Source organism: Rhodnius prolixus, unplaced genomic scaffold (assembly GCF_049639745.1).
Source record: "Rhodnius prolixus isolate KJV_2025 unplaced genomic scaffold, Rpr scaffold_5, whole genome shotgun sequence".
Taxonomy (NCBI): domain Eukaryota; kingdom Metazoa; phylum Arthropoda; class Insecta; order Hemiptera; family Reduviidae; genus Rhodnius; species Rhodnius prolixus.
Window position 1 is genome coordinate 7,430,462 of NW_027411624.1, and position 15,924 is coordinate 7,446,385.

The 15,924-nt window shown below is 33.6% G+C and overlaps 1 long non-coding RNA gene across 8 annotated transcripts in view; it reads right to left on the reverse strand.

Moving 5' to 3' along the window:
- The window catches only part of LOC141458831 (uncharacterized), a 47,888-nt gene that overhangs the window by 14,115 nt on the left and 17,849 nt on the right, over positions 1–15,924 (reverse strand). For 6 of the 8 annotated variants that reach the window (XR_012461211.1, XR_012461208.1, XR_012461206.1 and 3 more), the window contains one exon: positions 619–1,357. This is a non-coding gene — a long non-coding RNA (uncharacterized lncRNA). The remainder of the gene's footprint in view (positions 1–618; positions 1,358–15,924) is intronic. The other 2 variants (XR_012461209.1, XR_012461207.1) reach the window with 2 other exon arrangements.

Sequence of the window (15,924 nt, forward strand, 5' to 3'; positions counted from 1 at the left end):
CAGCCTTTCCTTTTCGAGCTGATTTTGCGATTATCTTCTTCGTGTCTATTGCTGAAATACAGATTTAACCGCTAAGGAATCAAAAATTTTATTAGGAGTGGGAATGAGAAAATGTTTCCGAATCATTGCCTTATTCAGATCATTCGGATCAATATAAATTCTCAATAAACCCGACGCTTTTATCTAATATCTCATTCAATTGGATAATTAAACTTCACTGATTGTTTCCTTCACTTTAATGCGATATAAGTCCGAAATTTTGCAATTCCCTTCAAACACATCTTTGTATTCTAACTTAAGTTCTAATTCAGACATAAAGTGTACTAAGATTTATAAAAAATTTCTTTAAAATAAGAATTTATAAAAACGCCATTAATTCTTTAAAATAAGTCTAATTCTTAACAACCTTTTAATCCTAAAATAGGTACGAGTGGAATGTTAAAATCTATCGGTTACAGAAAAACGATTAGCCATGAGGCCTTTCCTTGATTTACAATTAACAATCACTTTTCCTAATGGTTTAATATTCAGCTATTAATATTATATTTTAATAGACCATTAATTTCAAATTGGATTTCTTTTTTAATGATTAATGGCAGAATTTAATTTAAATTTTACCTTGGTATCCAAAATTCTTCTTAGTTATTTTTTCCAGCCAGGATTTAAAATTGTTTATGATCGCATGATCGTATGAATCAATAAATCTTCCTCGGCATTTTGTCCAACTATAATAGGGGAGGGAGGGGATTAGCTGAGTGGTTAGCGGGCTGGACTCCCACGCGGAGGTCCCGGGTTCGAATCCAGCTGCTGACCCCTTAGATTTTCTCTTCCTAGGAGCTTCTTACAGCTCACTGTCCGATGATGGACAGTGTTGTCTGTAACGAGAGAACACTGTCCGGAGGCCGGCAGTGCACTGAAAAAAGCTCCGGGCGCCAATAACCATTGATGTTGACGCGCCTTAAATCATTAAAAAAAAAAAAAATATAATAGGTGGAGCTTCTTAAACGGAGTTCTTTAATTCGTTTTATTGATATAGATTTCTTGTTTGGGCATACTTTCGATTAACTTTTCAACAGTAATTACATTGTTGTTTAAATTCTGAAAAAGCCATGCAAGTAAAGAAACTTAGAACATTTGTACTTTACAGATTTTTATCTTACGCATAAATACCTTTTAGCTCGATTAGCTTCTATTACCTTTTCCGCTTCATATTTGGTTACTTACATTGCTCTTGTATATTCTGCAGCCATTGTTTGCGACATTTCCCGGACTCAAAGAAGGCTCTATACAGTGGTATTATCTCTAGAAGTACTAATCGGTATAACATCTTTAAAATCAAAAACTGATTTCTTGACACCTGTTAAACAACTGTCCTCAGATTGATCCTCTTCTTGTTTAAAATTAAAAGAACCATTATAATATCAAATGGAATATTTTTTTTTTAGATATAAGGTTCATCAGTAGAGATATGGTTCCCTTATTTTTTCGGATTTAAATTTTAAGGTGTTACACAAATCCAACAAATCTCCAATAAAATTAAGAAAACTTGCTATTTTAACCATGAAAGATGATTTAGTAAGTTTTTCAAGGCAAAAATTAATTTCCATTCTTTGATTGAATTTCTTCCAATTAACGGATATGTTATTGCTCAGTAACTCCAATGGAGCTGGAAATTAAAATTAATATTTTGTTTTCTTCTTACAAGGTGCAAATGTTAAGAATCTATACTATTTATAGAAATTTTTACTTCTTGGTGAAACTACAACTGACACCGTGTCACATTACTACTATGTATCAAGATATATATCTTTATCATTAAGTACCATTTATATAATATAGCAGGGCTAAATGATACAAGCTCTTCAACACGACACTACGATCAGCACTCACAGGTACCGCACAACAGGAGGTTACAATACATATGTGAAGACAATCATATGTAATACATCTAGGCATTTACTTTAATTGCAGTGAAAGAAAAATTAAAATAAAACAAAAAATTCTAACGTATGAAAAATGTACTCATTTATTTAAACATATCAGTAAATGTCAAGAATTCGTGCCCGGAGGTGTGGCATCATACGATTTTGATTCCTGTTACCATGTAACCCGCAATATTTAAATATATATTTTTTAAAATAATTATTATTAACTTATATTTAAAGATAGCAGGTGAAACTTTAACATTTTAGCGGGTAACATTATTAATAAAATAAAAATAATTAATTTCTAGTTAAAATAGCAAAGATTTACCACTTTTTCCTTTTTTTTACATCAACTTCCAAAACTAGCCAACAAAATGAGTATGATCCAAACCTGGCATGAAAAACAAACTGTAAAAGTTAAAAACCAGGAATGGCGAACAAAACTAACCAAGATTTTTTCTCCTTTCGTTAACTTTTCCTATCAAAGCTAGCCGGCCGGCCTAATGTGTATAATCCAACCCTAGCAGGAAAATCAAACACGGCCAGTTAAAAATATGGAAATTCTAATAAAACTAAAAAAGATTTTCCAATTTTTCCCTTTTCTGTCCATTGCTACATCCAAAATTAGGCGACCTAATGTGTATGGTGCAACCATGGCATGAAAATGGAACTTTGGAACTTAAAAATAAGTTCTTTCTAGAATTCCTGGCCAAGATTTCCCATTATGGCCTTCTCTGAAATACTGCTCCCAAAACTAGCAAAACTAATGTATCATCTAACCCTAGCATGAAAATCAAACATTAGAAAAAAATTCAAGGAAACTGCTGCCATATTACCCCTGGATTTCAATTTTTTCCTTTACTTCTTAACTTCTACTTCCTAAACCTGCCGATCTAACTTGAATGTTCCAACCCTTGCATTAAAATGGAACTGATCTTACCAGTCTGTAAATAGAAAATAAGCAATTATTAGAAAAACTGGAGAAGATTTTTCCATTCATTCTCTTCACTATGAAATACTTCTCCCAAAATTAGGCGACCTAATGTGCATGATCCAACCCTAACATTGAAATCGAACTTTGGAATTTAAAAATAAGTAAAACTAGAAAAGATTTTTCATTTCTTCTCTTCTCTGTGAAATACTACTACAAAAACTAGCCGACCTAATTTGTATGATCCAAACCTGCCATGAAAATCGAACTATAGAACTGAAAGTCAAGGAAATTTTTGCCAATGACGCATGGTTTTCAATTTTTCATGGTTTCCTTTATATATTCCAGCCCTGGCCTAAAAATGGAACTATGGATGTAGAAAATAATGTTATTAGTAAAACTGGCTGATTTTTTTATTCCTTCTATTTTTTTTGAACTACTACTTCATGGAACATAAAAATAAGTTCTTTCCAATAAAAATGGACAAGATTTTTCCATTTATTCCTTTCTCTGTGAAATACTACTTCGGAAAATATCTGACCTACTATGTATGGTCCAACACTGGCGTAAAAATCGAACTTTGTTACTTAAAAATATGTTCTTTTTTGTAAACCTGGCCAGAATTTCTCATTTCTTCCTTTCTCTGTGAAATACTACTTAATTCATATGACCCGAATTTAACAATGAATGCTTTAATAGGTTGTTTAAGGGAAGCTGCTCATAGTAAAAAATGGACGATGCGTCAAAATGTTGGGAAAATTATATTTAGTAAGAAATGGTTTGGTGAAGAATGTTTTAAAATGAGGAAACACTTATTTAGTTTGTTCAATTTGTTTCATAAGACCAGTTCTAAAATAGTTAGAGATAAATATTTGCAAGTAAATACTAAGTTTAAGACCCTCTGTGAACAAAAAAGGAGTGAATTTTATAACAATATGGGCGACAAATTTAAATCATGTCACGACATGATGGTAAGACATTTTGAGAGCTCGTAAATAAATGTAAGAATAAAAATTTCATAGGTAGTAGTGCAATTAGCCCTTTGGAGTGGAAAAACTATTTTAGGGATTTATTTGACCCTAATCTCAGTCCTCTGGGCTGAATCCTATATTGCCGATGTTGTATTGGATCGTTCTTTTACACTGCAGGAATTGCTACTTTTAATAGGAAGTTAAAGGATAACAAGGCTCCAGGACTTGATAGAGTATCCTTCAAATTTTACAAAAACACATCAATAATTTTCAAGAATGTCTCGTGGATTTTTATAATTATTTATTTAGTGAGGGAGTTGCACCGGAACGTATTTTAAGTTTAATAGTGTTCCCTTTGCATAAAAAGAGCAATCCCAGCACGCCTAATAATTACAGAGGGATCACTTTTATGGACTGTATATCCTAACTGTACGCTTCGTTGCTATTGAACAGGTTGACTGAGTGGGCTGATAAACGGAACGTCTGGAGTGGGTATCATCAGGCAGGCTTTAGGAAATTTCATTCGACTATTTTCATCTATTTTCACTGACCAGCATTTAGTACAAGACTAAAGTTTATGCTTTTTTTGTTGATTTCCAATCAGCATTTGATTGTATTGATCGTAATGCATTGTTTTATAAACTAAGTAATTTGGGTCTAAGTACAAAGTGTCTAAAAGCTATCAAAAGTTTGTACGGTGGTACTAAAGCAAGAGTTTGGTGTAATGAAGATGAATTTAGGACAGAGTCGAGTGTTAAACAAGGTTGTGCGTTAAGCCCACTTCTTTTTTCATTATTTCTGCACGATTTACCAGCAAGAGTAGAAGGGGGACTGATGATAGGTGGTACGAAAGTAAATATGTTTCTATATGCAGATGACATTGTTTTGTTGAGTGATCAGCCAAGCCTTCTACAAGAAATGATTAATACATTGTATAATTATTCCGAAATTTAGAATTTAAAAGTAAATTTATGCAAATCCAAAATTATGATTTTCAAAAAAGGGGGAGGTAGAAACAAGGCTTATGAGAGATGGATGTGTATGACAACCGACTAATTGAAGTAATTAAACAGGATAAGTATCTGGGTGTGAATCTAACCCCTAACTTGAATTTCAAACCACACATTAAGGAGAAACTGGTTATAGGAAAACGTAGTATAGGAAGTATTCGCTTCAATTGATCAATTCCATTGATCTTACGGTGAAATATAAAATCTTTGATACATTGTTGCAATCCATTGCTTGTTACGGTTGGTTGACAAGTGTGGGCTTCTGTCGCCTTTGAAGATTTGGAAAAACTTCAGACATATTTCATCAAAAAAATGTTTTGCCTTCCGATTAATACCCCTAATTATGCCATTTATTTAGAAACGTTCTCCTATATTCTTAAGATTTTTGCCGAATTTCCAGACAGTAGATCAACTCACTTGTTGGCGAAGGAGGCCGTTAGAAAGCAATGTTCCTAGTTTCAAGATTGGGTACATTTGTCTGAGTTACATGGTGTCGAGCGAGCATATAAACCTAACTGGAAACAGCAAATGATAACATTATTAATAAGATAAAATCAGCTGAGAGGTGTGAATTTGAATTTCTTGCTAGAAATGCCAGTTTTCATGAAGTTTATTAAAATTAATTATGATCTAAATTACATGGACCTAAATACTTGATCACCCTTCTAAACAAATAATATTTAAAGTGCGACAGGAAGGTCTAAATTTAAATTATAAACCTTGGACAACTCGCAATTATTTGTGTTCAATGTGCAACCTCAGGTCTATAAAAAGTACTTTTCATTTCTTAGCTGAGTTCAGGATCTGATACTTTAATAAGCGCGAGCGTAATAAATAAGAAATTCTATGCTTACTAAATAGTAGTAAATGAAGAGCAAAAATTAATTTTGTTAAATGTGCTATGCGTTACAGGTGGCACTTAGTTAATAAATTTAACTATTAATTTTATGTATTCTATTTTTTTCTCCTACTTAAATAACTATTGCCCAATACCACAGTTTAACTAAAAATTAGTATTCTTATGAAAATATCGTTTTCATTTTTCTTCATTTTCCTTTTCCATAAATATTTATCATTATGTAATTAATTTTTTGTTTAAATGAGACTCAGACACACGGTACTGTACCATGTCATTCATGTTTATAGAAAGAAAATGTATATTTTGTTTTCTTAATTCGAATAAAAAATTATTATTATTATTATTGCTTCAAAAATTAGCCTACCTAATGTGAAGGATCCAACTATGGTATAAAAATCGTGCCGTGGAAGTAGAAAATAAAGAATTATTAGAGTAACTATCAAAGATTTCCGATTTTTTGCCGTCTCTAGGAACTACTGCTTTAAAAACTAGCTGACCTAATGTGTATGATCCATCCCTCCCATGAAAATCGAACTATAGAACTGAAAGTCAAGGATATTTTGGCCAAATTACTAAAGGCTATCAATTTTCCCCTTATTCCTTACGTTTTACTTTCTAACCAGCTTACTAATGAGAAGTATCCAACCCTGGGATAGAAATCGTGGCGTGGAAGTAGAAAAAAAGGAATTATTTGTATAACTATCGAAGATTTCCGATTGTTTGCCGTTTCTAGGAACTACTGCTTTAAAACTAGCTGACCTAATGTGTATGATACATCCCTCCCATGAATATGGAACTATACAACTAAATGTAATGAAAATTTTGCCAAATTACCTAAACGTTATAGTTTTCCCCTCATTCCTTAAGGTTTACTTCCTAACCAGCTTACCTATTGAGAAGTATCCAACCCTGGAATAGAAATCGTGCAGTGTAAGTAGAAAATAAGGAATGATTTGTATAACTATCAATGATTTCCCACTTTTTCCCGTTTCTATGAACTACTGCTTTAAAAACTAGCCGTCCTAATGTGTATGATACATCCCTTCCATGAATATGGAACTATAAAACTAAATGTAATGAAATTTTTGCCAAATTACCTAAACGTTATAGTTTTCCCCTTATTCCTTAAGGTTTACTTCCTAACCAGCTTACCTATTGAGAACTATCCAACCCTGGAATAGAAATCGTGCAGTGGAAGTAGAAGATAAGGAATTATTTGTATAACTATCAATGATTTCAGATTTTTTGCCGTTTCTAAGAACTACTGCTTTAAAAACTAGCTGACCTAATGTGTATGATCCATCCCTCCCATGAAAATCGAACTATAGAACTGAAAGTCAAGAAAATTTTTGCCAAATTACTAAAGGCTATCAATTTTCCCCTTACTCCTTACGATTTACATTCTAACCAGCTTACTAATGAGAAGTATCCAACCCTGGGATAGAAATCGTGGCGTGGAAGTAGAAAAAAAGGAATTATTTGTATAACTATCGAAGATTTCCGATTGTTTGCCGTTTCTAGGAACTACTGCTTTAAAACTAGCTGACCTAATGTGTATGATACATCCCTCCTATGACAATCGAACTATAGAACTGAAAGTCAAGGTAATATTGCAAAATTACTCAAAGCTATCAATTTCCCCCTTATTCCTTACGTTTTACTTTCTAACCAGCTTACCTAATGAGAAGTATCCAACCCAGGGATAGAAATCGTGCAGTGGAAGTAGAAAATACGGAATTATTAGTGTAACAAGTAAAGATTTCCTATTTTTCCCCGTTTCTATGAACTACTACTTTAAAAACTAGCTGACCTAATATGTATGATCCATCCCTCCCATGAAAATCGAACTATAGAACTGAAAGTCAAGAAAATTTTTGCCAAATTACTAAAGGCTATCAATTTTCCCCTTATTCCTTACGTTTTACTTTCTAACCAGCTTCCCTAATGAAAAGTATCCAACCGAGGGATAGAAATAGTGCAGCGGAAGTAGAAATTAAGGAATTATTAGTTTAACTAGTAAAGATTTCCTATTTCTCCCCGTTTCTATAAACTACTGGTTTAAAAACTAGCTGGCCTATTGAATTTGATACATCCCTCCTATGACAATCGAACTATAGAACTGAAAGTCAAGGAAATATTTGCCAAATTAATCGAGGCTATCAATTTTCCCCTTATTCCTTACGTTTTACTTCCTAACCAGCTTACCTAATGAAAAGTATCCAACCCAGGGATAGAAATCGTGCAGTGGAAGTAGAAAATAAGGAATTATTAGTGTAACAAGTAAAGATTTCCTATTTTTCGCCGTTTCTATAAACTACTGCTTTAAAAACTAGCTGGCCTAATGTGTATGATACATCCCTCCCGTGAATATGGAACTATACAACTAAAAGAAATGAAATTTTTGCCAAATTACCAAAAAGGTATAGTTTTCTCCCTGTTCCTTACGATTCACTTTCTAACCAGCTTATCTAATGAGAAGTATCCAACCCTGCCATATAAATCGTGCCGTGGAAGTAGAAAAAAAAGAATTATTTGTATAACTATCAAAGATTTCCGATTTCTCCTCTTTTCTATGAACTGCCAATTGAAAAACCAGCCGTCCTAATGTGTATGATACGTCCCTCCCATGAATATGGAACTATAAAACTAAATGTAATGAAATTTTTGGCAAATTACCAAAACGTTATAGTTTTCCCCTTATTCCTTAAGGTTTACTTCCTAACCAGCTTACCTATTGAGAACTATCCAACCCTGGAATAGAAATCGTGCAGTGGAAGTAGAAGATAAGGAATTATTTGTATAACTATCAATGATTTCAGATTTTTTGCCGTTTCTAAGAACTACTGCTTTAAAAACTAGCTGACCTAATGTGTATGATACATCCCTCCCATGAATATGGAACTATACAACTAAATGTAATGAAAATTTTGCCAAATTACATAAACGTTATAGTTTTCCCCTCATTCCTTAAGGTTTACTTCCTAACCAGCTTACCTATTGAGACGTATCCAACCCTGGCATAGAAATCGTTCAGTGAGAGTAGAAAATAAGGAATTATTTGTATAACTATCAAAGATTTCAGATTTTTTGCCGTTTCTATGAACTACTGCTTTAAAACTAGCTGACCTAATGTGTATGATACATCCCTCCCATGAAAATCGAACTATAGAACTGAAAGTCAAGAAAATTTTTGCCAAATTACTAAAGGCTATCAATTTTCCCCTTATTCCTTACGTTTTCTTTCTAACCAGCTTACCTAATGAGAAGTATCCAACCCTGGCATAGAAATCGTTCAGTGGAAGTAGAAATTCTGCCCATTTCAATGAACTAACGCTTTAAAAACTAGCTGACCTAATGTGTATGATCCATCCCTCCCATGAATATGGAACTATACAACTAAATGTAATGAAATTTTTGCCAAATTACCTAATCGTTATAGTTTTCCCCTTATTCCTTACGATTTACATTCTAACCAGCTTTCCTAATGAGAAGTATCCAACGCTGGCATAGAAATCGTGCCGTGGAAGTAGAAAATAAGGAATTATTTGTATAACTATCAATGATTTCCGACTTTTTCCCGTTTCTATGAACTACTGCTTTAAAAACTAGCTGACCTAATGTGTATGATACATCCCTCCCAAGAATATGGAACTATACAACTAAATGTAATGAAAATTTTGCTAAATTACCTAAACGTTATAGTTTTCCCCTTATTCCTTAAGGTTTACTTCCTAACCAGCTTACCTAATGAGAAGTATCCAACCCTGCCATATAAATCGTGCCGTGGAAGTAGAAAATAAGGTATTATTAGTGTAACTAGTAAAGATTTCTTATTTTTCCCTGTTTCTATGAACTACTACTTTAAAAACTAGCTGACCTAATGTGTATGATCCATCCCTCCCATGAAAATCGAACTATAGAACTGAAAGTCAAGGAAATTTTTGCGAAATTACTAAAGGCTATCAATTTTCCCCTTATTCCTTACGTTTTACTTTCTAACCAGCTTACTAATGAGAAGTATCCAACCCTGGGATAGAAATCGTGCCGTGGAAGTAGAAAAAAAGGAATTATTTGTATAACTATCGAAGATTTCCGATTGTTTTGCCTTTTCTAGGAACTACTGCTTTAAAACTAGCTGACCTAATGTGTATGATACATCCCTCCCATGAAAATCGAACTATAGAACTGAAAGTCAAGGAAATATTTGCCAAATTACTCAAGGCTATCAATTTTCCCCTTATTCCTCACCTTATACTTTCTATCCAGCTTACCTAATGAGAAGTATCCAACCCTGGGATAGAAATCGTGGCGTGGAAGTAGAAAAAAAGGAATTATTTGTATAACTATCGAAGATTTCCGATTGTTTGCCGTTTCTAGGAACTACTGCTTTAAAACTAGCTGACCTAATGTGTATGATACATCCCCCCTATGACAATCGAACTATAGGACTGAAAGTCAAGAAAATATTTGCCAAATTACTCGAGGCTATCAATTTTCCCTTTATTCCTTACGTTTTACTTTCTAACCAGCTTACCTAATGAGAAGTATCCAACCCAGGGATAGAAATCGTGCAGTGGAAGTAGAAAAAAAAGAATTATTAGTGTAACAAGTAAAGATTTCCTATTTTTCCCCGTTTCTATGAACTACTACTTTAAAAACTAGCTGACCTAACATGTATGATCCATCCCTCCCATGAAAATCGAACTATAGAACTGAAAGTCAAGGAAATATTTGCCAAATTACTCAAGGCTATCAATTTTCCCCTTATTCCTCACCTTATACTTTCTATCCAGCTTACCTAATGAGAAGTATCCAACCCTGGGATAGAAATCGTGGCGTGGAAGTAGAAAAAAAGGAATTATTTGTATAACTATCGAAGATTTCCGATTGTTTGCCGTTTCTAGGAACTACTGCTTTAAAAACTAGCTGGCCTATTGAAATTGATACATCCCTCCTATGACAATCGAACTTTAGAACTGAAAGTCAAGGAAATATTTGCCAAATTACTCAAGGCTATCAATTTCCCCCTTATTCCTTACGTTTTACTTCCTAACCAGCTTACCTAATGAAAAGTATCCAACCCAGGGATAGAAATCGTGCAGTGGAAGTAGAAAATAAGGAATTATTAGTGTAACTAGTAAAGATTTCCTATTTTTCCCCGTTTCTATAAACTACTGCTTTAAAAACTAGCTGACCTAATGTGTATGATACATCCCTCCCATGAATATGGAACTATACAACTAAATGTAATGAAAATTTTGCCAAATTACCTAAACGTTATAGTTTTCCCCTCATTCCTTAAGGTTTACTTCCTAACCAGCTTACCTATTGAGAAGTATCCAACCCTGGAATAGAAATCGTGCAGTGTAAGTAGAAAATAAGGAATGATTTGTATAACTATCAATGATTTCCCACTTTTTCCCGTTTCTATGAACTACTGCTTTAAAAACTAGCTGGCCTAATGTGTATGATACATCCCTCCCGTGAATATGGAACTATACAACTAAAAGAAATGAAATTTTTGCCAAATTACCAAAAAGGTATAGTTTTCTCCCTGTTCCTTACGATTTACTTTCTAACCAGCTTATCTAATGAGAAGTATCCAACCCTGGCATATAAATCGTGCCGTGGAAGTAGAAAAAAAGGAATTATTTGTATAACTATCAATGATTTCAGATTTTTTGCCGTTTCTAAGAACTACTGCTTTAAAAACTAGCTGACCTAATGTGTATGATCCATCCCTCCCATGAAAATCGAACTATAGAACTGAAAGTCAAGAAAATTTTTGCCAAATTACTAAAGGCTATCAATTTTCCCCTTACTCCTTACGATTTACATTCTAACCAGCTTACCTAATAAAAAGTATCCAACCGAGGGATAGAAATAGTGCAGTGGAAGTAGAACATAAGGAATTATTAGTGTAACTAGTAAAGATTTCCTATTTTTCCCCGTTTCTATAAACTACTGCTTTAAAAACTAGATGGCCTATTGAATTTGATACATCCCTCCTATGACAATCGAACTATAGAACTGAAAGTCAAGCAAATATTTGCCAAATTACTCGAGGCTATCAATTTTCCCCTTATTCCTTACGATTTACATTCTAGCCAGCTTACCTATTGAGAAGTATCCAACCCTGGAATAGAAATCGTGCAGTGTAAGTAGAAAATAAGGAATGATTTGTATAACTATCAATGATTTCCGACTTTTTCCCGTTTCTATGAACTACTACTTTAAAAACTAGCTGACCTAATGTGTATGATACATCCCTCCTATGACAATCGAACTATAGAACTGAAAGTCAAGGTAATATTGCAAAATTACTCAAGGCTATCAATTTCCCCCTTATTCCTTACGTTTTACTTTCTAACCAGCTTACTAATGAGAAGTATCCAACACTGGGATAGAAATCGTGGCATGGAAGTAGAAAAAAAGGAATTATTTGTATAACTATCGAAGATTTCCGATTGTTTGCCGTTTCTAGGAACTACTGCTTTAAAACTAGCTGACTTAATATGTATGATACATCCCCTCTATGACAATCGAACTATAGGACTGAAAGTCGAGGAAATATTTGCCAAATTACTCGAGGCTATCAATTTTCCCCTTATTCCTTACGTTTTACTTTCTAACCAGCTTACCTAATGAGAAGTATCCAACCCAGGGATAGAAATCGTGCAGTGGAAGTAGAAAATACGGAATTATTAGTGTAACAAGTAAAGATTTCCTATTTTTCCCCGTTTCTATGAACTACTACTTTAAAAACTAGCTGACCTAATATGTATGATCCATCCCTCCCATGAAAATCGAACTATAGAACTGAAAGTCAAGAAAATTTTTGCCAAATTACTAAAGGCTATCAATTTTCCCCTTATTCCTTACGTTTTACTTTCTAACCAGCTTCCCTAATGAAAAGTATCCAACCGAGGGATAGAAATAGTGCAGCGGAAGTAGAAAATAAGGAATTATTAGTTTAACTAGTAAAGATTTCCTATTTCTCCCCGTTTCTATAAACTACTGCTTTAAAAACTAGCTGGCCTATTGAATTTGATACATCCCTCCTATGACAATCGAACTATAGAACTGAAAGACAAGGAAATATTTGGAAGTAGAAAAAAAAGAATTATTTGTATAACTATCAAAGATTTCCGATTTCTCCTCTTTTCTATGAACTGCCAATTGAAAAACCAGCCGTCCTAATGTGTATGATACGTCCCTCCCATGAATATGGAACTATAAAACTAAATGTAATGAAATTTTTGCCAAATTACATAAACGTTATAGGTTTCCCCTCATTCCTTAAGGTTTTCTTTCTAAACAGCTTACCTAATGAGAAGTATCCAACCCAGGGATAGAAATCGTGCAGTGGAAGTAGAAAATAAGGAATTATTAGTGTAACAAGTAAAGATTTCCTATTTTTCCCCATTTCTATGAACTACTACTTTAAAAACTAGCTGACCTAATATGTATGATCCATCCCTCCCATGAAAATCGAACTATAGAACTGAAAGTCAAGAAAATTTTTGCCAAATTACTAAAGGCTATCAATTTTCCCCTTATTCCTTACGTTTTACTTCCTAACCAGCTTACCTAATGAAAAGTATCCAACCCAGGGATAGAAATCGTGCAGTGGAAGTAGAAAATAAGGAATTATTAGTGTAACTAGTAAAGATTTCCTATTTTTCGCCGTTTCTATAAACTACTGCTTTAAAAACTAGCTGGCCTAATGTGTATGATACATCCCTCCCGTGAATATGGAACTAACTATACAACTAAAAGAAATGAAATTTTTGCCAAATTACCAAAAAGGTATATTTTTCTCCCTGTTACTTACGATTTACTTTCTAACCAGCTTATCTAATGAGAAGTATCCAACCCTGCCATATAAATCGTGCCGTGGAAGTAGAAAAAAAAGAATTATTTGTATAACTATCAAAGATTTCCGATTTCTCCTCTTTTCTATGAACTGCCAATTGAAAAACCAGCCGTCCTAATGTGTATGATACGTCCCTCCCATGAATATGGAACTATAAAACTAAATGTAATGAAATTTTTGCCAAATTACCTAAACGTTATAGTTTTCCCCTTATTCCTTAAGGTTTACTTCCTAACCAGCTTACCTATTGAGAACTATCCAACCCTGGAACAGAAATCGTGCAGTGGAAGTAGAAGATAAGGAATTATTTGTATAACTATGAATGATTTCAGATTTTTTGCCGTTTCTAAGAACTACTGCTTTAAAAACTAGCTGACCTAATGTGTATGATCCATCCCTCCCATGAAAATCGAACTATAGAACTGAAAGTCAAGAAAATTTTTGCCAAATTACTAAAGGCTATCAATTTTCCCCTTATTCCTTACGTTTTACTTCCTAACCAGCTTACCTAATGAAAAGTATCCAACCCAGGGATAGAAATCGTGCAGTGGAAGTAGAAAATAAGGAATTATTAGTGTAACTAGTAAAGATTTCCTATTTTTCGCACGTTTCTATAAACTACTGCTTTAAAAACTAGCTGGTCTAATGTGTATGATACATCCCTCCCGTGAATATGGAACTATACAACTAAAAGAAATGAAATTTTTGCCAAATTACCAAAAAGGTATATTTTTCTCCCTGTTACTTACGATTTACTTTCTAACCAGCTTATCTAATGAGAAGTATCCAACCCTGCCATATAAATCGTGCCGTGGAAGTAGAAAAAAAGAATTATTTGTATAACTAACAAAGATTTCCGATTTCTCCTCTTTTCTATGAACTGCCAATTGAAAAACCAGCCGTCCTAATGTGTATGATACGTCCCTCCCATGAATATGGAACTATAAAACTAAATGTAATGAAATTTTTGCCAAATTACCTAAACGTTATAGTTTTCCCCTTATTCCTTAAGGTTTACTTCCTAACCAGCTTACCTATTGAGAACTATCCAACCCTGGAATAGAAATCATGCAGTGGAAGTAGAAGATAAGGAATTATTTGTATAACTATCAATGATTTCAGATTTTTTGCCGTTTCTAAGAACTACTGCTTTAAAAACTAGCTGACCTAATGTGTATGATCCATCCCTCCCATGAAAATCGAACTATAGAACTGAAAGTCAAGGAAATATTTGCCAAATTACTCGAGGCTATCAATTTTCCCCTTATTCCTTATTACGTTTTACTTCCTAACCAGCTTACCTAATGAAAAGTATCCAACCCAGGGATAGAAATCGTGCAGTGGAAGTAGAAAATAAGGAATTATTAGTGTAACTAGTAAAGATTTCCTATTTTTCCCCGTTTCTATAAACTACTGCTTTAAAAACTAGCTGACCTAATGTGTATGATACATCCCTCCCATGAATATGGAACTATACAACTAAATGTAATGAAAATTTTGCCAAATTACCTAAACGTTATAGTTTTCCCCTCATTCCTTAAGGTTTACTTCCTAACCAGCTTACCTATTGAGAAGTATCCAACCCTGGCATAGAAATCTTGCAGTGTAAGTAGAAAATAAGGAATCACTTATGTAACTAGTAAGGTATTTCGAATTCTGCCCATTTCTATGAACTACAAATTCAAAAACTAGCCAACCTAATGTGTATGATCCATCCCTCCCATGAATATGGAACTATACAACTAAATGTAATGAAAATTTTGCTAAATTACCTAAACGTTATAGTTTCCCCCTTATTCCTTAAGGTTTACTTCCTAACCAGCTTACCTATTGAGAAGTATCCAACCCTGGGATAGAAATCTTGCAGTGTAAGAAGAAAATAAGGAATGATTTGTATAACTATCAATGATTTCCGACTTTTTCCCGTTTCTATGAACTACTGCTTTAAAAACTAGCTGACCTAATGTGTATGATCCATCCCTCCCATGAATATGGAACTATACAACTAAATGTAATGAAAATTTTGCCAAATTACCTAAACGTTATAGTTTTCCCCTTATTCCTTAAGGTTTACTTCCTAACCAGCTTACCTATTGAGAAGTATCCCACCCTGGCATAGAAATCTTGCAGTGTAAGTAGAAAATAGGGAATGATTTGTATAACTATCAATGATTTCCTACTTTTTCCCGTTTCTATGAACTACTGCTTTAAAAACTAGCTGACCTAATGTGTATGATCCATCCCTCCCATGAATATGGAACTATACAACTAAATGTAATGAAAATTTTGCCAAATTACCTAAACGTTATAGTTTTCCCCTTATCCCTTAAGGTTTACTTCCTAACCAGCTTA